The sequence below is a fragment of the Oncorhynchus mykiss genome, chromosome 15 (genome assembly GCF_013265735.2).
Source record: "Oncorhynchus mykiss isolate Arlee chromosome 15, USDA_OmykA_1.1, whole genome shotgun sequence".
Lineage (NCBI taxonomy): Eukaryota > Metazoa > Chordata > Actinopteri > Salmoniformes > Salmonidae > Oncorhynchus > Oncorhynchus mykiss.
This window is the reverse complement of record NC_048579.1, coordinates 30,198,069-30,217,704: the sequence shown is the minus strand read 5'-3', so window position 1 is coordinate 30,217,704 and position 19,636 is coordinate 30,198,069. Positions and strand designations below refer to the sequence as shown.

General features: G+C 43.3%; 1 protein-coding gene across 3 annotated transcripts in view; it reads left to right on the top strand.

Annotated features, from left to right (window-relative positions):
- Positions 1-19,636, top strand: part of dlgap1b (discs, large (Drosophila) homolog-associated protein 1b) — a 273,501-nt gene that overhangs the window by 36,099 nt on the left and 217,766 nt on the right. The window contains exon 1 of one of the 3 annotated variants that reach the window (XM_036944281.1): positions 12,294-12,478. The exons of the other annotated variants lie outside the window; for them this stretch is intronic. The gene's annotated coding sequence lies outside the window, so the exon portion shown is untranslated. Of the gene's footprint in view, positions 1-12,293; positions 12,479-19,636 lie in introns of those variants that run through there. 3 annotated transcript variants of the gene reach the window in all.

Genomic DNA, 19,636 nt, shown 5'->3' with positions numbered 1-19,636 from the left:
TTCACAATATGTAACCTCAGCATGTTATTAAAGTTTTAGCCAAGAAGTTGGTATTGGAGTTTTTTGGGGGGTCTGTTAACTGAATGTATCTATTTGCATGTATTCCATTTGTAGGTTGTTGCGTATCTACAGTATACACAATGCGTCTGTCATTTTGTCTTATCATTTATGTATATTAAGAGAAGGACAATTAAAAGTGATATACCGTGGTTCACAATTGTAAACGCCTCCAGCCACTACTTGTTGCGTAACAGTAGGCTCACAATAGGCATTGGCTATTAAGTCAGTAAGTCAGTACAGTAAGAGTTACTGAAGCCATCCACGAGGCATAATCCCGTTTTTACATATAACATAAAAGCTCCACACTGTGTTTGTTAAACAACCATTTTACACGTTTGGCAGAAACAGGCACAAGGCCTTTGCACGTTGACAGAGACCATGTTCCCACCCGCATGTCTCTCTCTCTGTTTCCTGCCTGGATTAATCACGTCCTCCCGCTGCTCGTAAATAAAGTCAAAAAGGGAAGTGGGCCCTCTGATGTAGTCATAACATATACGCTGTGGATTTATGTAGGGCCCTTGTGCTGAGGTACACGGAGGAATGAACGGTGATGTGAGCCAAAGCAGGGCCCTAAAACTCTGCCAGATTTAATTTCATGCTTGGCCGAGCACGGCCTCTGAGACGGTGACATTTACATGGCCCTCTATAGCACCGCCAGTCGCTACAAGCCCACGGCACTGGCTAAATCAGGCAGCACTGCGGCCAATGAATGGAGAGGGGGAGAGAGAGGGAGCGAGAGAGAGGTAGAGAGAAAGGAGTGAGAGCGGGGAAGAAACAAATGGAGAGGGAGAGAAAGGGGGGAGAGCGGGGAAGAAACACATGGAGAGGGAGAGAAAGGGGGAGAGCATGGAAGATACACATGGAGAGGGAGAGAAAGAGGGAGAGCATGGAAGAAACACATGGAGAGGGAGAGAAAGAGGGAGAGCATGGAAGAAACACATGGAGAGGGAGAGAAAGAGGGAGAGCATGGAAGAAACACATGGAGAGGGAGAGAAAGAGGGAGAGCATGGAAGATACACATGGAGAGGGAGATAAAGAGGGAGAGCATGGAAGAAACACATGGAGAGGGAGAGAAAGAGGGAGAGCATGGAAGATACACATGGAGAGGGAGAGAAAGAGGGAGAGCATGGAAGATACACATGGAGAGAGAGAAAGCAACAGGGAGAAAGAAGGGTTTATTACAAAACGGTCCATATGATATTAGCAGCGTCCTCTTTCCTGTGAAGGAATGTCTTTGGAAGCATCCACAGATCCCCCTCCATGTCAGTCCATCCCCTCAGTCTGGCTTCACACCTACACTATGCCAGGATTCATTAGCTTCTAGCAACTCATTGGAGTTGCTGCTTAGACATTCTGCCACCATCTTGTTTTTCCCATAACAGAGGTTAATGTGCCAAACCACTAAATTATGCAGTGATAATTCATCATCACTGTCCCCTTGCCATTGCTCTGAGACGATACCGAATACGGGCTGCAATATTGGAGCTGTGTCTCGCCTGCCAAGACCTTTTGCAAATGATTCGCTGTAAAGTCGTTTGCCATTTCTCACTTGTAATTACACACGTTAACGGGTAGCAACATTTAAAGAGAAGTTAATTAAGAAAATATCATTAGAATGCAATGAGATGGTACACAGGAAATAATGATGTTGCTCATCATGGGGGATGGGGGATTGTTAGTCATTCCAGAGCCAGCTTTTTCCAGGGATTACTGCAGGGATCCATCCAGGGACACCTCGGCTGCATCTCATATCGCATCCTATTCCCTACATAGTGCAATACTATAGGGCTCTGGTCAAAAGTATTTGGGTCATTTGGGAAGCAGCTTTTGGGACTTCAGATAGTGGCCTCACTGACCTGCTGAAGTCAGTGAGGCAGTCGGACAACCCGCTGACCACTTCTCCGTCTCGGATGATCACTTGATCACACAAATCCATTTTTGACTTGGTTATGCTCTACCAGTGATATGGGCCTCAATTCCATTGGACTGTGTATTTACACAAGATCTATTTTTTTACCGCATTCAAAGAAAATGACAGCATGGTGTTGGGGTACTGTGCAAACCTCTTACTAATACCAGGTAGACTCCCCTAACTAGTAGAAGATGTCCACATAATAAGTGTTTACAGGCTTTGAACTGATTGAGTTGCTTACTGTCATGCTCCCCGTCCTCTCTCGTCCCCATGTTCAGTTCATTCTCTGGTTAACTCTGTCCCTGGATAATGTCTCTGTAAGACTCAGGTAGTGCACCATAAAGCAGATAGGGTGCCATTTGGAATGAGCACAGTGAGAAGATTCATACTTGGTGAGTGTTTTGGACAACACTCTTAGGGGAGCCCTCTAGGCAGCATGCAAACATTCCCGCTCTCCTTGGCTGATTATGGTCTTGTAGCTTTTACAAGTCCTCCAATGAGCTTTGCAAATTGGGAGACAAACAATGTATGCCATACATAATGATAATGATTTCAGAATTCAGACAGTGCCATTTTTGCCTCACTCTCTCTCTCTCTCTCTCTCTCTCTCTCTCTCCCTCTCTCTCTCTCTCCCTCTCTATCTCTCTCGCTCCCTCTCTCTCTCTCTCTCCCTCTCTCTCGCTTCTCTGTATTCAGCTCACTGTGAATAATCCGCTGTGTTGCCAGATTGGCTAGAGTTCTCTGTCTTTAGTCAAATCCAGCTGAATGCTTTTGTTTTGTTTGCTTATTTGTGGTCCTGTGATATGTCTTCCCAGGTGGTAGGAAGCCTTATGACTGGCTGACTAATTGTGTACAAATAGCAAGTGCCAAGGAATACAAATAGGACTTTGAAGCAGAGCGATGTACAGTATGATAGCCTTTACTGTACTTGTCAACATTACAGAAAAAAAGGGAGGGAGGAGCAATTCCGTTGTTATGCATGTGACATTTGCACGCAAAATCACAAACTAAATGTCTCACAGAATGAACATATCAAATGTTAATTTCAAGCTCAGGTTGACAAACATCATGTAATCAATGCATGGGGGAGAGAGAGGGAAAGGTAGATGAATGAGAGATAGTTGTAAAAATAAAAATAAGGGTTGAGAGAGAGAGGGGGGGGGGGGGGGGGGGGGGGTGTATCATTGCTACAGCCCAGGGCTCATATTCAAAAAGCGTCTCAGAGTAGGATCAGGTCCCCCCCTGTGCATGTAATCGTATTCATTATGCACTCAAAGGCAAAACTGATCCTAGATCAGCACTCCTATCTTAGATTGTTTATGAATATGACCCAGGCCTGGCTAATCTCAGCAATTCTGTGTTATGAAGACTCAGTGGACCTGTCAAGCTGATCACTCTACTCTGCACTCTAACCCACCAATGTGCTAACGGAGCGTCTTATATAGCCGCCGTGATGGAGCTTGCTAAGCACCGTAAAGAGGTGGTAACCAAGTTATGGAATCATTAGTGAATGTGTATCTCAGCAGGACATAGAGAGAGAGGGAGCGGGAGGAAGCTACAGTCTGACAGATGGTCGTGGCGTGTGTGTGTGACGCTATTGGGCGTGGCGATAGTGTGTGTGTGTGTGTGTGTGTGTGTGTGTGTGTACATTTTGGTATGAAGTGCTTGGTGTGTCAGGATTTGGAGGTTAAATGCAAAATGAAATATAATGATTAAAACAAAATCGCACACAACATCCTCCTGGAGAGAAATATAACTCCTATTATTTCCTGTTTTCTGGCAAGCTCAAGCCACGATGATGTGGAAAACTAGATCATTATGATCTGATGCTCATCAATGAGTCTGGATTGGGCCAACACTGGATGAAAGTTATGTCGGACGTGAAGATAAAGCTTTGATTCCGGTTTTAGTGGGCTGATATATTATTTGCCGCGCAGGCGTTTTACTCGAGTTGCTAAACTCAGTTGTTTCCTCTCCGTGAAAGACGTGGAGAAATAAGGGTGAGCCTAACAAAGCTTTGATGTTGTGTTTTACTTCTCGCTGTAGTGTAGCATAGTATTTAGTCCATGCCAATTCATTTCTCTTTATCCTTAGTAACATTTGTATAATCTGTGCCTAATTGTCTGTGCCACACTGGCATGTGTTATTATTTAAAAGCCTTCCGCTTGTTATTTAATCATGTTTGTATCGGAATTAATTCAATTCAAACAATAATTCAAACGGAACTCAACAGAATGTCATGTTTGCATTAATTCCAGGATTATCTCTTGGCTTTCAGATGATCATTTATCAAATCAAGTCTGTAGGATTACTGAAATCACAGGATAAATCAACTGTGATCAGCATTGATCTACGAGCATTTTCTGCCCTGCTTGCCTCCAACCAAAACAAACCTAAAGCCAGTGAAGTGTAAGTAAACTAGAACAAAATGAAGTTTGTCCATTCATTAGTAAGCTTGTAAACTGGCTACCGAGAGGGGGAGGTGAACGTGGAGGAAAAGGGAGACGAGGTAGGGGTGTAATGGTGCTCTGAAGCCAAAACAAGTCCAGTGCCAAGGAGTAGAGGCAGGGAGCGAGGGAGCAGGGCCAAAAATACTATTTTCTAATGCCCAGGATGGATGGATAAATGAATGGAGGGAGTGATGGAGCAATAGATGGATGGATGGATGGGGGGGGGGGGTAGTGGACGAAGGCTTGCCTGATCCATGAGCCTAGATGTATTTAACACCTCTCCCTGTGGAGCCGTCTTCTTACGTCCCATATGGCACCCTATTTCCTATACAGTGCACTAATTTCTACCGGAAAACCCTATGGGCCTTAATAGGGAATAGGGTGCCATTTGGGATGCAGCTCTGCTGATGGACTTCTCTCACGCTCCTAGCCTGCTTCCCATCTCCAGCTGTGGTTTAAGATTACCATGCATTGTTAACTGACCCTACATCAAGCAAACAGGCCAAAACAGGGATGGACCTAATAAGAAATGCTTATTTTCGTTTTCTGTCGCAAAACATTTTTCTACGTTGTTCACTATTGTATGAATGAACAACCCTGGTTCAGGTCTCTTGCCTGACTATCACTGCCTTTAATCAAGTGGTCTTGAAGGCACATTTTGTTATTTGTTATTGCACTGTTGTGCGTATGTGTGAGGTAGGGTAGGGGTCGTGTGCAACAACCTATGAACACGTGGTACACACAACATGCACCGGAGATACTGGTGATTGGTTTTTCACAAGCATTTTCCAACTGTTTTTAGGTGCAAACTCAAAAACATACCTGCCCCCTCCCCCCAAGACTGCCTCCATTCCCAATAACAACATGGGGCCAGGAGAGAATTAGTCACCATTCTAAGGCTGTGTCCCAAGTGCCACCCTATTCCCTATATAGTGCACCACTTTTGACAGGGCCCATTGTACGTGCACTATATAAGGAATAGAGTACCATTTGGGACACAACCTAAGTCCCCTTGATAAAGACTCCTGTGTTCTCTCTCTCGACCCTCACCCTTGGTCAGAGGGGGGGCTTGGGTGATGTCTGGATTTATTAGTAATTTCATTAGTGGGAAGGGAAAGGTCACGAGCGGCGGGGCTTGGGTGTCTGTATGTGTGTGTCGCTAATTGAGCACAAAATGGTGAGACAGCTGGAGGACAGGCATCAGTCTGTGTGTGTGTGTGTGTGTGTGTGTGTGTGTGTGTGTGTGTGTGTGTGTGTGTGTGTGTGTGTGTGTGTGTGTGTGTGTGCGTGCGTGTGTGTGTGTCCTGAGTTTGAGCAACGGACTATTGTAGAATTAACCAGCTTTAACTGCTTTTCAATTAATTTACTGAGGAGGCTTTGAGGTCACAATGCCCAAATATTGAGCAAAATAATATCTCCCTTGATAGTTTATTTTAATCATTACATTTGTATCAAGATAGATACCGATAAGTCTAGAATTCAGTTTCAATTTGTAGAAGGAGAGATATTATTATTTTACACACGCTATAGTGAAGCTTATCAAATTCAATTGAATGCCCGGAATACTAAGAGTCAGTGTGAATGGAATGTGTGTATTGACAGATGGTGGAGTGTGTGCGTGAGTGTGTGCGTGTGTGGAGAATGAACGTGTCACTGTGTGAGAGATATCAGTGTGTGCAGTTCCATTGAGGAATGAGATCAGCACCATGGACAGCGTCTGTGTAGCCAGGCTGTATGCTGGTTGCTGTCCCTTCTCTGTCCCCATGCAGCTCTGTGTAATGGCATAGCTGTGTGAGAGGGGCCATGAGGCACCACAGGGCTGACCCTTACGCACACACCCTGCCTGGGGAGGAAGAGAAGGGGGCTCCCACCGGTGTGTTATTGTGCACTCGCAAGTTGTGTCTCTGCGATTCTATAGTGCTGATCTGTGAGGCTGCCAGCTGGCTGTCTAATAGGCTGAGCTCATTGTAACAGGATAGGAGTGTGTGTGTGTGTGTGTGTGTGTGTGTGTATGTGTGTGTGTGTGTGTGTGTGTGTGTGTGTGTGTGTGTGTGTGTGTGTGTGTGTGTGTGTGTGTGTGTGTGTGTGTGTGTGTGTGTGTGTGTGTGTGCGCGCGCCTCCGTATGCTTGCGTGTATTTACATGTATGTATGTGACAAGATTGGCCAAACAGCTTCTGCTGACGCACTGAGCAAACACAGGCTCTTAGAATGCAAATTGAATTTGGCTGCATTTGTTTCAATTTAAACGCCACCTGTTCCTTTATCTTTTCAATTCGTCCTAGCTCTGACACCTCAGCAATGTACAGGAAGTGTTTATGGAGAAAACACTGCTATGGGCACTGCTCCGAGAAGTGTTGTTTGATCAGCTGGAAATAGGATACCTGCAAATACCCCTCTACATTCAGATCTTTTTTTTATGTTGTTAAACATAAAAAGGAAAGTGGTGGCTATATAAAACAATATGCAACTTGTCCTTTACATTGTAACAAATAGCTGTATATTTACAGCAACACTTTTACCGTAATGCTATTACAGTATTGTAAAGAGCAATGCATTATGGGGGCTTAATGGCATTCCGCTACAGCAATTGCTGTAATTTTACAATACAGTAGTACCTGTTTTGTTGTATATTTACAACAGCATACAGTGAATTATGGGGCATTGTGGGAAAATATTGTCGGCAGCAAAATTGTCTCTCATTAAAATATTTTGAGGTGTGCCTTACAAGAGGCTATATTTGTTTACCCATTAGTGAGATTGCTGTACCCCACAGAATACAGTACCATGCCATATTTTGGGGTGATTTTTCCTGTAAATCTACAGTAATTTACTTACTGGCTACTGTGCTGCTAGTAATTTACTGTAATTCAGTACCACACCCACAAAATACTTTATCATACCATGTTTTTGGAATTTACAAATATTTTCCTGTAAATCTGCATTAATTTACTGGCTACTGTGCTGCCAGTAATTTACTGTAATTCAGTTTGATACTGTAATTTAGGAGTGCCAAAAACCTTTTGTGTGTTTCATGGTGGTGTTGTGTCTCAGTAACACGTGTTGAGGTGTGTCTTGTAAGAGGCTATACTTGTTGCACCTGTTAGTGAAAGTGCCCTACCAATTTAAGTGATATGTGGTAGTAGTTTCATAACAAATATTGTATTTATTTTATTTAACCTTTATTTAACTAGGAAAGGCAGTTTAAGAACAAATTCTTATTTACAATGACGGTCTACCCTGGCCAAACCCGGGCGACGCTGAGTCAATTGTGTGACGCCCTATGGGACTCCCAATCACGGCCGATTGTGATACAGCCTGGAATTGAACCAGGGTCTGTAGTGACGCCTCTAGCACTGAGAAGCATTGCCTTAGAATCCTGCACCACTCGGGAGCCAGGTCCCCACATTTCCCACTCTGAATAGCCTGAATCCACAGGGCTCTTCGCAAAAGGTCTATTTCCCTATATGGGAGCATTGCAAACCGTGGGTCAGGATTGTTTACCTGGTTACATGTACATTGAAAAATACAGCAGCTTCTCGGCATGTTTTGTTATCTCTAACAAAAACTGACAACGAAGTTGGCTCTTTTATGTTTGTTGAATGTTTGTTGTCCCATTTTGTGGGCGTGGTCAAGGGGAATTCCTTATTGCTACTTGTTGCACCCGTTAGTGAGAATGCTGTTCCAGTTAACTGATATGTGGTAGTAGTGCCACATAAATAAGAATGGACATAAGGAACAGATCAGAGACAGCATGTCTGAAACGTTATGAATAGTCAAAATCATGTTTCCACTAAATCTGATGATATTTGGATGAAAACAGATCAAAGTATTATGACCAAAGTCATAATGGTGTAAAATAATTAATATATATATATATATATATAAAAATAGAAATGCCTTATTCAGACCCTTTGCTATGAAACTCGAAAATGAGCTCAGGTGCATCCTGATTCCATTGTTCATCCTTGAGGTTTCTACAACTTGATTGGAGTCCACCTGTTGTAAATTCAATTGATTGGACATGATTTGGAAAGGCACACACGAGTCTATATAAGGTCCCACAGTTGACAGTGCATGTCAAAGCAAAAACCAAGCCATGAGGTTGAAGGAATTGTCAGTAGAGGTCAGAGAGGATTGTGTCGAGGCACAGATCTGGGGAAGGGTACCGAAACATTTCTGCAGCATCGAAGATTCCCAAGAACACAGTGGTCTCCATCATTCTTAAATGGAAGAAGTTTGGAACCACTAAGACTCTTCCTAGAGCTGGCCACCCAGCCAAACTGAGCAATCGGGGAAAGAGGGGCCTTGGTCAGACAGGTTACCAAGGACCCAATGGTCACTCTGCCAGAGCTCTAAAGTTCCTCTGTGGAGATGGGAGAACCTTCCAGAAGGACAACCATCTCTGCAGCACTCCACCAATCAGCCCTTTATGTTGGAGTAGCCAGACAGAAGCCACGCCTCAGTTAAAGGCACATAACAGTGTATTTTTTTGTCAACCTTAGATGATGCACTGACTGTAAGTCGCTCTAGGGAAACAGTGTCTGCTAAATGACCAAAACGTCAATGTGAAAAATGTAACATTTGCAAAGCACACTTCTGGGTATTATTCTAATTAGCCCCGCCTTCAAACTATTTGTATTTTCATCAAATGTGGCCTTGTTTAGGGGTGGCGCTCATTAGAATCATACCCCAGCTGTGTGCTTTGCAAGTTTTCCTTTTACATTTTGGTTATTTAGCAGAAGCTCGTATCCAGAGCAACTTACAGTCAATGTATTAAGCTAAGGTCAACAAGAATATACCACAGTCATAGCAAGTAAAAAGCTTATGTTACCGTTACCAATCAATTTTCTAGTTAAGCGGCCTACTTGCAAGTATACATTTGTATTGGAAATAATAATATAAAGTAAATGTGTTTTCTGTCACCAATAGGCTACAAATCAAATCCATGTTTTTATTTGTCACATACACATGGTTAGCAGATGTTAATGCGAGTGTAGCGAAATGCTTGTGCTTCTAGTTCCGACAATGCAGTAATAACCAATGAGTAATCTAGCTAACAATTCCAAAACTACTACCTTATACACACAAGCGTAAAGGGATAAAGAATATGTACATAAAGATATATGAATGAGTGATGGTACAGAACGGCATAGGCAAGATGCAGTAGATGGTATCGAGTACAGTATATACATATGAGATGAGTATGTAAACAAAGTGGCATAGTTAAAGTGGCTAGTGATACATGTATTACATAAAGATGCAGTAGATGATATAGAGTACAGTATATACGTATACATATGAGATAAATAATGTAGGGTATGTAAACATTATATTAAGTAGCCATAAAGTGGCTAGTGATATATTTTACATCAATTCCCATCAATTCCCATTATTAAAGTGGCTGGAGTTGAGTCAGTGTGTTGGCAGCAGCCACTCAATGTTAGTGGTGGCTGTTTAACAGTCTGATGGCCTTGAGATAGAAGCTGGTTTTCAGTCTCTCGGTCCCAGCTTTGATGCACCTGTACTGACCTCGCCTTCTGGATGATAGCGGGGTGAACAGGCAGTGGCTCGGGTGGTTGTTGTCCTTGATGATCTTTATGGCCTTCCTGTGACATCGGGTGGTGTAGGTGTTATGGAGGGCAGGTAGTTTGCCCCCGGTGATGCGTTGTGCAAACCTCACTACCCTCTGGAGAGCCTTACGGTTGTGGGCGGAGCAGTTGCCGTACCAGGCGGTGATACAGCCCGACAGGATGCTCTCGATTGTGCATCTGTAGAAGTTTGTGAGTGCTTTTGGTGACAAGCCGAATTTCTTCAGCCTCCTGAGGTTGAAGAGGCGCTGCTGCGCCTTCTTCACAATGCTGTCTGTGTGGGTGGACCAATTCAGTTTGTATGTGATGTGTACGCCGAGGAACTTAAAACTTACTACCCTCTCCACTACTGTTCCATCGATGTGGATAGGGGGGTGTTCCCTCTGCTGTTTGCTGAAGTCCACAATCATCTCCTTAGTTTTGTTGACGTTGAGTGTGAGGTTATTTTCCTGACACCACACTCCGAAGGCCCTCACCTCCTCCCTGTAGGCCGTCTCGTCGTTGTTGGTAATCAAGCCTACCACTGTTGTGTCGTCCGCAAACTTGATGATTGGGTTGGAGGCGTGCGTGGCTACGCAGTCGTGGGTGAACAGGGAGTACAGGAGAGGGCTCAGAACGCACCCTTGTGGGGCCCCAGTGTTGAGGATCAGCGTGGTGGAGATGTTGTTACCTACCCTCACCACCTGGGGGCGGCCCGTCAGGAAGTCCAGTACCCAGTTGTACAGGGCGGGGTCGAGACCCAGGGTCTCGAGCTTGATGACGAGTTTGGAGGGTACTATGGTGTTAAATGCTGAGCTGTAGTCGATGAACAGCATTCTCACATAGGTATTCCTCTTGTCCCGATGGGTTAGGGCAGTGTGCAGTGTGGTTGAGATTGCATCGTCTGTGGACCTATTTGGGCGGTAAGCAAGTTGGAGTGGGTCTATGGTGTCAGGTAGGGTGGAGGTGATATGGTCCTTGACTAGTCTCTCAAAGCACTTCATGATGACGGAGGTGAGTGCTACGGAATGCTAATTACAAAATAGGTATTGCAATATCAATATCAAATACATGTAACAGAAATCCTCCCTTTTGTTGGCACTAGCTACCTGCACTGTCAATCTAAAACAGTTAATTTACCACTGTGCTTCCCTTAATGCACTCTACATTCTAGAAATACAACATGTCACTGTAATCAGGTGTTCCAATAATGTGCAGTAAATTTGTGTTACAGTAAAGGTCTTGTAAATCTACAGAAATATACTGGCTTCTGTGCTGCCAGTAATTTACTGTAAAAATGACAGGACATGTTTTACAGTGTAGAGTTCAACTTTTTTTTGTCATGCTTCTAAGATGTATTTCCTTATTTAAATTTGTTTTATATCCTCTCCCCCCTTCTTTGGTACATCAAACAATAAAACAAACTGACACATTTTGGCAAATGCACAGCAGACCAGAATTCAACTAAATGAACGACATTGCTTCATTCAGAAGGAAATGTATCAATTTATTATGAATGAGAAGTGTGCTTTTGTACTGTAATGAGTCTAAGAGAGAAGAAGAGGAGCTCCGCTCTGTTTCCCAATGTGTTTCCACATTATAGCTGGAAAAGCAGACTGAAAGCCTGCATGTCGAAAGCATGAAATACTGGCACTGGCAAAGACACCCTAAAGCCCTCGGTGGTGCTGGCAGAGATGGGACTATCTGGGAGAGAGCATGCACAGGCAGCAGAAACTGGCTTAGTCAGGGTAATCAGTATACTGCCATGGAGAGCACTGACATGCCAGGGCTTTTTGTTTAAGGGTGATCCCCAAATGGCACCCTATTCCCTATTTAGTGCACAACTTTTGACCAGAGCCAGGGAATAGCATGTAATTTTGGACGTATATTAGACTCTCATCCTTGGGTTCTGGATAGATCTCTCTCATGACATTGCCAACTCTGTCAAGCTTCTATTTTCAAAGGTTTAGTTTTGGGATAGGCCTTATGTGTTTTGCGATTGGAGGTGTGAACTATTGCAAATAATACTTTGTTTCAAATGGACCTATCTGAGTATGTTAATATTAAATAAGCAACAGTTATACATTTTTATTAAACCACTATGAATAAATTATAAAGACATGTTTTTCAAAAATATATCTAAAAAGAAATTGCGTTACAATAAAAAAAATGTGCAATGCAAAAAATATCTCTTAACAGCTGGCATAGGATTAAGTTTTTGTGTGAAGGCAAAGCGTGTATGCTGTGTTTTGTGCGTGTCTGAACCCAGTTGCCCGAAGTACAACATATGCATTTCCTTGTTGACACAGTTGTTCCGTAAAGCACTCTGCATTTGTTTTTGTGCAGTGGAAGCATTCCTAGCCTGGTCTGCTAGGATACTCCTCGCTCCTTATTACATTTTAGTAATTTAGCAGACGTTTTTAACAATTTACAGTTAGCGCAGTCATCTTATGATAGCTAGGCGAGACAACAACATATCACCGTCGTGGTAAGTAGGCTATGTTTTCTCAATAAAGTCAGCGCTAGAAGGAAAATACAAGTGCATAAGACAAGGGGTGATACGACTAACTGATATGTCTTATTTAAGATACTCTTTGAAGAGGTATGGTTCCAGACGTTTTTAGAAGATGGGCAGGGACTCTGCTGTCACAGCATCGGGGGAAGCTGATTTCACCCTCTGGCTGCCAGGACAGAGAGATGTTTGACTGGGCTGAGCAGGAGCTGACCTCCCATAGGGTTAGGACGGCCAAGAATCCAGAGGTGGCAGAACAGAGATGCAATTGTCAGGATTCACCTAGCGGTCATGATTTGGGGCTATACAAAATGTTGGATGTATTAGAATAATTGATTATGCTTACGTTATATTCATAGAAGGGGAGGGGTTATAAGACCCCATTTATAGGGTCCTAGACTACAGATTAACAATATATATATTAATTATATAGTTTTAGAATTGTTCCACGGTTGTTTTCTCTCTCTCTCACTCACTCTCTCACAATGTGTGACTGAGACAGAATTCTGCAGGAGAGTGTGGGAGATAAGAGACTACTCAGACATTCCACAATAAATCAACTTTGGGGAGGGGACATTTATTGCCTAGCTTTTAGATAAAACACAAACTCTATGTTTGTATAGCTATGGATGCAGGGTTTTGGTCTGAGGAGTAAAAAGGTAATGACGTCGTCAGTGACATCACTAAGGCGGGACTTCGGTTTAATAAAACAACTTGAGACCTTTTGTTTGAGGTGGAACTTACTCAGAAACATGCGTGCTATGTTCCTGCTTGTCAACTTCTGTCTGCAATTGCATTAATGAAGGTTGTTGAATGATTTAATTAAAGATATTGTCATAATGCTAATTTCACCAATGATTGACAAAGGACGTAAGGAACGAACCCTAACACAATCCAGGAGCGTGTAGAGCCGTAGACACCCAGCCCTGACCCCTAATTTTCTAATATTTTTATTAACCCTGTAGCTAACCTGGTAGCTGCGCCAAAAAAATGAGGGACTTGATCTGGCAACAGGAGGGCTGCTAGTTTCAGATCCTAAGAATATGCAAACAATGTCCACCTCAGCTGTGAACGCTCCCTCTGTGGGCATCAAGCCATTAATCAGCTCTCTCTCTCGCACACACACCACATTTGAGCAGAAAAAGGATGATGCAGTCAATCTTAAATTAGATCACGTTCAAGGTCTGAAAGGTCATGAACAGTCAAAATCATGACATGGATGATATTTGGATGAAACCAGATCAAAGTATGATGACCAAAGTTTGGAAAATGTCTGTTGCTTCTACAGTTTATCATCAAGTTTCTTCAATTTTTCAATGTTGTTTGAGTTACTTAGTGTATCACTAAATTAACTTGAGATGATTTTACTGCATCACTGCTCAATTCATCCAAGTGTTTTGACAGTTTTTTCAAAGAGCTGTCAGTCAAGGCCCACTCAGCCTGTCTTTTCAAATGTCCTGGTAGTTAGCTTTGAGAGAGAAAAAAATGGACACTTTGAGCATTTCTTTCACCTAAAAATATCACTCAAAAAAATGTCACTCAAAAATGTATTTTTCATGGGAATCAGAATGACTGTTTGGGACCTTGAAGGCCTTGTGCTGAGTAGGTAAAACAGATAAAGATGGAAGGGGAAGTATTGGTAACTCATAATGTTGTTGTGATGCCGTGTCAGAGTAATTGTACGGTCAGCATGAAACATGTCAACTGGCTTATCTATCACAGTGGTTATCTCTCTTCTCTGGATACCGCACATTAGCCTTCTGTATATGTAAGCAACTTCGTTAGCCCTTCAAGCTAAAGCCTATGTCTTAAGACAGTCCCTGTGTGTGTTTGTGTCTGTGTCAGTCAGACTGATCAGACCTCCATGTTGGGAACAAATGCTTTTCTACAACAGTCAGAGAGAGTCACAGTAGAAAACCCTTGGCTCTGTGACCTTTACCCTGGCAGCTTTCTCTAATGCTCAAATCCACTTACTAAAGGTCCCTGTGTGTCTCTCTGCCTGTCTCAGTGAGATTCACTCATCACCTTGTCTTACTTAATATAATTATTACAGCTACTTGTGGACATAGTTGTCATACAGGGAGGGTTGACAAAATTCTTGTAACTTTCCCAAAAATCCCAGTTTTCTAGAAATCCCAGTGGAAAACTTCCAGGAATCCAACCAGAATTCTTTGAAAATCAGGCCTTTTGGGAAAGTTACTGGTATTTTGCAATCCTACAGCCAGTTAGCGCTTCTTTCACAGTCATGATTAAGAATTTTCCATAGTTATACCATATAAAAATTCTCTATTGTAGCAGCTCAGTCAGCCAGTTAGTTAGTATAATTGTGTTATTATGCAACATGCTGTGTTTGTACCCTCACTTGGGTTTCAAGAACAGTACAAGACAAGCTATAACAACAAGACCCCATATAAATATATGCGGTTGTTAGTTGTGTAACCCTAAGTGTGGAACTGTATCTGGGGCTTTGTTGTCTGGGTAATAAGATAGCTGACAAGGAGCGTTTGGTGTCGATGGCATATATCGATTCATACAGAATCACATTATGAAGCAGACCACAGGGCACCGGTGTGTCAACATCCTCTAATTGCCCTTAAAGCAGAAGTCAATAAACATGATTAACAGGATGGGGGAGGGGCGGTGCTTAATTTGAGTCTGACCCTGCCGGAACAGAATCCAGCACCTCTTAGGTCTGGACTGTTTCGATCCGGAACTCATTTGTCAGGATCCGGTCGGTACCTCTTGTGGCTTTTTAAAAAAAAAATCTTCTTTGCAATGTAAAAATTCCAATAAAAGCAATCAGAGTTAATTCAAGTTGACTCCTGTGTAATTCTGCTGCCCCTAAAAAAATCGTCATGTGACAACTTGCCTGATATTCTAAGAATTGATTCTTGTTGGACCGGCCCGGCTTTTTTTTTTTTGAGCAACATTGTTGCCTATGTAGACCAACGCATGGCCATTTGCTGTGTTGAGAGAGAGAGAGAAGCGCACCTGTATCTCTCGCAGAACTAGACTGAGATGAACTTTCTATGATCTCTCTCCCTCTGATAGATATGACCCTGCAACTCTCATCTCTCCAGCGTTGCACTTCATCATTTTTTTCCGGTATTGAATCATAGCCGCGGTAAGGGTGCTGGAGGTGCCGCAGCACCCGTGATAAATTGAAATACATTTGCCAAAGTTATAGATTTACTCCTGTCTGTTCAGAAAGAAATGAAATCATTCCGACTACTACTCCAGTAGTAGGCCTATAATTTAGCCCCAGAGGATTCATAGTTTATATACACTGCTCAAAAAAATTAAGGGAACACTAAAATAACACATCCTAGATCTGAATTAATGAAATATTCTTATTAAGTACTTTTTTCTTTACATAGTTGAATGTGCTGACAACAAAATCACACACAAATTATCAATGGAAATCAAATTTATCAACCCATGGAGATCTGGATTTGGAGTGACACTCAAAATTAAAGTGGAAAACCACACTACAGGCTGATCCAACTTTGATGTAATGTCCTTAAAACAAGTCAAAATGAGGCTCAGTAGTGTGTGTGGCCTCCACGTGCTTGTATGACCTCCCTACAACGCTTGGGCATGCTCCTGATGAGGTGGCGGATGGTCTCCTGAGGGATCTCCTCCCAGACCTGGACTAAAGTATCCGCCAAATCCTGGACAGTCTGTGGTGCAACAGACTGTTGGTGGATGGAGCGAGACATGATGATGTGCTCAATTGGATTCAGGTCTGGGGAACGGGCGGGCCAGTCCATAGCATCAATGCCTTCCTCTTGCAGGAACTGCTGACACACTCCAGCCACATGAGGTCTAGCATTGTCTTGCATTAGGAGGAACCCAGGGCCAACCGCACCAGCATATGGTCTCACAAGGGGTCTGAGGATCTCATCTCGGTACCTAATGGCAGTCAGGCTACCTCTGGCGAGCACATGGAGGGCTGTGCGGCCCCCCAAAGAAATGCCACCCCACACCATGACTGACCCACCGCCAAACCGGTCATGCTGGAGGATGTTGCAGGCAGCAAAACGTTCTCCACGGCGTCTCCAGACTCTGTCACGTCTGTCACGTGCTCAGTGTGAACCTGCTTTCATCTGTGAAGAGCACAGGGCGCCAGTGGCGAATTTGCCAATCTTGTTGTTCTCTGGAAAATGCCAAACGTCCTGCACGGTGTTGGGCTGTAAGCACAACCCCCACCTATGGACGTCGGGCCCTCATACCACCCTCATGGAGTCTGTTTCTGACCGTTTGAGCAGACACATGCACATTTGTGGCCTGCTGGAGGTCATTTTGCAGGGCTCTGGCAATGCTCCTCCTGCTCCTCCTTGCACAAAGGTGGAGGTAGTGGTCCTGCTGCTGGGTTGTTGCCCTCCTACGGCCTCCTCCACGTCTCCTGATGTACTGGCCTGTCTCCTGGTAGCGCCTCCATGCTCTGGACACTACGCTGACAGACACAGCAAACCTTCTTGCCACAGCTCGCATTGATGTTCCATCCTGGATGAGCTGCACTACCTGAGCCACTTGTGTGGGTTGTAGACTCCGTCTCATGCTACCACTAGAGTGAAAGCACCGCCAGCATTCAAAAATGACCAAAACATCAGCCAGGAAGCATAGGAACTGAGAAGTGGTCTGTGGTTATCACCTGCAGAACCACTCATTTATTGGGGTTGTCTTGCTAATTGCCTAAAATTTCCACCTGTTCCATTTGCACAACAGCATGTGAAATTTATTGTCAATCAGTGTTGCTTGCTAAGTGGACAGTTTGATTTCACAGAAGTGTGATTGACTTGGAGTTACATTGTGTTGTCTAAGTGTTCCCTTTATTTGTTTGAGCAGTATATATTTTTTTTAAATAGCCTAGCTGTGGATTGTGTGTAGCCCAATCACGAGGCATACCTGCAGTCGGGAACGCCCTGCAAATCGGTCAGGAAACAGCATGCCGACAAAAACAGGCCTTTCTCAATATTTCAAATACAATCGCTGGAAAATGCAGGTTGGAAAGCAAATGGATTCAGCTGTAAATATACAACTAATCTCTCTACAGGCTACGAAGTTCTAAACTTCCAAATAGGCCTATTGAGCGAACCGTATTGTTTTACAAAGTAGGCTAAAACATCCGCCATCGCTGGTGAGTGAGCTGCACATCATTGGATGAGTCAGTGAAACTGGAAAGCTTTTTTAGGACTGTAATTTCCTCCTACAGTATGTCTCCACACACCTAGGCCTGGGCTATTGAAGGATTCAGGACAAGGTCGTTTTTTTATTGATCTCAGTTTGTCAGTGTCAAAGTAGTCATTTTGATCATTTGTGAGGTATTAAAAATGAGTCTGCTAAAGTCTCCAGTCAGCTAAGGGTGATTTCAGTCCTCTTTAAAGTGAACTCTGGGTGGGGGAAAAAAAAAAGCTAAATAACTATTGTCTTTGTATTCACACTGCCCTTGCCTTTGAATGAGGATTCAGCTATCTTTCTAGTTCATTTAAAACATTGTGTGGACTGAGCCCCCTTTGCATTCACATTGTAATGTTTAGAAAATAACCAAAATCTTTTTCCAACATTTACTCAATGCACTCTGGGTAAATGCACAGTGGAGGAGAAGCCATACCATCAGAACCTGTTATTGGACAGCCAGGGATGTCCCTACCTACATTCTGGAAGCTAATAGTCTGCATTTAGTTACAAAATAGGACATACTAATCATAACCAAAATATCCTATTTACATGTAAAAAAATACTGGTAAAAGGATCAAAGCAAGAAGAAGAATTGCAGATTAAATAATGCTTCAATTGAAAAGCTTATACTCAAAATGTACCACCAACCTGTACATCATGTTTTTTTTAAGTTTGTGGCACAAATGTGAGGGGGAATTGCAAGGGAAAGGTGTTGCAGTGGCTTATAGTGCTTGGTGTTGAAATAATGATAAGTGAACCTGGAGAGCTTTGTGTTCACATTGCACTAAAAAAAGGGAACTGAACCACAGACTTCAAGTGAACTGAACTCAGACGACCTCTCCAGGTCCATTCGCTTCGAGGATTCTTTTGAGAGTTCTGAGTTTCTTTTGAAGCATTCACACTGCAGAAAAAATGTAAGCGAACTGCACTGAGTTCCCAAACCTTTTCTGAAAGGGACCAGGTGTGAAAACACCTTAAAATGTATAAAAGGTCACTTTTTTTCCTTCTCACTTTTTGTTCCGTCACCTCCCAATTTACAAATTAAGCACTGGGGAGGGGTGTCGTAGCTAGTACGCTCATGGAACAGAGGGAAAAGAGAGAATTAGAAAGGTTGTGGTAGTCATAGCTCTACAAGGAGACCTTGTTGTTATGTTGTCAGTCTAAATGTGACCAGCCATGAAATCTTACACTGATATGTCCTCCATCGTATGGATGATACAATGGGATTTCATTGGGGGGTGTTGCAGGTTCAATGATTGATTATTTGTTTAACATTATTTATTGGCTATTCATTTGTTTGGATTTGTGGTTTGCTGCAAACCTGCAATGTTGTGTTGAGAAAGATTTTTGTATTTCTGTTGCAGAGCTGATTGTAGACAACTCAACAAGAACTTATGAGTTCTGTAACCCAGCGCAGTGATCACACCCTTTATGACACACTACAGGCTTCCATTTGTGCATCCCGAATGGAACCTCTATTCCCTACATAGTGCACTACATTTGACCAAAGCCAATTGGGGAATAGGGTGCTATTTGGGATGCAAGCCATAGTCAGTGCTGCTGAATGAGGATGCCCCAATTGCTCTTTTCCACAGTAGCCTCTAGCTGGAAGAGGCAGTAGTGTAGTTTAACGACCGGGAGGTTTTAATACTGTAACACTATGACGCTGCTCTTGACAGCTTGTTGAGCTGCTTTTGACATGAGATCTATCATGAAGAGGAGGCTTTTGTAATGCGAAGCTGCATTGTGTCACTGTATGAGTGTGTGTGCGCATGTGCGGGGTTGTGCAGGCAGGCTAGCTGTGTTCCTAATTTAGACAGACGTTGTCTTATGGGGGGGGGCACGTCTCCTGGATGCTGGCCCAGAGGGGAGGATAATTTCCTCAGGTGACGAGATGCAGGAGCTGGCCTATGATGTAACCTCTCCCTCCGCTACTGTAGGCAACTGCCAACA